Below are 706 nucleotides of genomic sequence, written 5' to 3'. Positions count from 1 at the left end.
GAGAGTTTTGATCAGGAATGGGTGTTGGATTTTATCAGATGCCTTTTCTGCATCAATTGATAGGATCATGTGGTTCTTCTCCTTTGTTTTATTTATGTGGTGGATGCCATTGATTGTTTTTCTAATGTTGAACCCTCCCTGCATACCTGATATGAACCCCACTTGGTCATAATGAATGATTTTCTTGATGTGTTGTTGGAGTCTGTTGGCTAGGATTTTGTTGAAGATTTTCGCATCTATATTCATGAGGGCTATTGGTCTGTAGTTTTCCTTTTGAATGATGTCTTTGCCTGGTTTTGGTATCAAGGTTATCTTGCTTCATCAAATGAGTTAGGGAGGATTCCATCCTCTTCTATGTTTTGGAATAGTTTGAGTAGGATTGGTATCATTTCTTCTCTGAATGTTTGATAGAATTCTCTAGTGAAACTGTCTGGGCCAGGACTTTTTTTAGTTGGTAATTTTTTGATGACATGTTCAATTTATTCTTTTGTGATGGACCTGTTCAACTTTTCCATATCAGTCTGTGTTAGCTTTGCTAAGTGGTGTGTTTCTAGAAATCTGTCCAGTTCTTCCAGATTTTCAAATTTGTTGGAGTATAGTTCTTCATGTTATTGTTGTTGTTGTTAAGTGCCGTCGAGTCATTTCCGACTCATAGCGACCCCATGCACAGCAGAACGAAACACTGCCCAATCCCGCGCCAGCCCCA

This window comes from Orycteropus afer, unplaced genomic scaffold, assembly GCF_000298275.1.
Source record: "Orycteropus afer afer isolate SDZICR_OR568_19922 unplaced genomic scaffold, OryAfe1.0 scaffold00027, whole genome shotgun sequence".
Taxonomy (NCBI): domain Eukaryota; kingdom Metazoa; phylum Chordata; class Mammalia; order Tubulidentata; family Orycteropodidae; genus Orycteropus; species Orycteropus afer.
Note: the sequence above shows the minus strand (reverse complement) of the source record.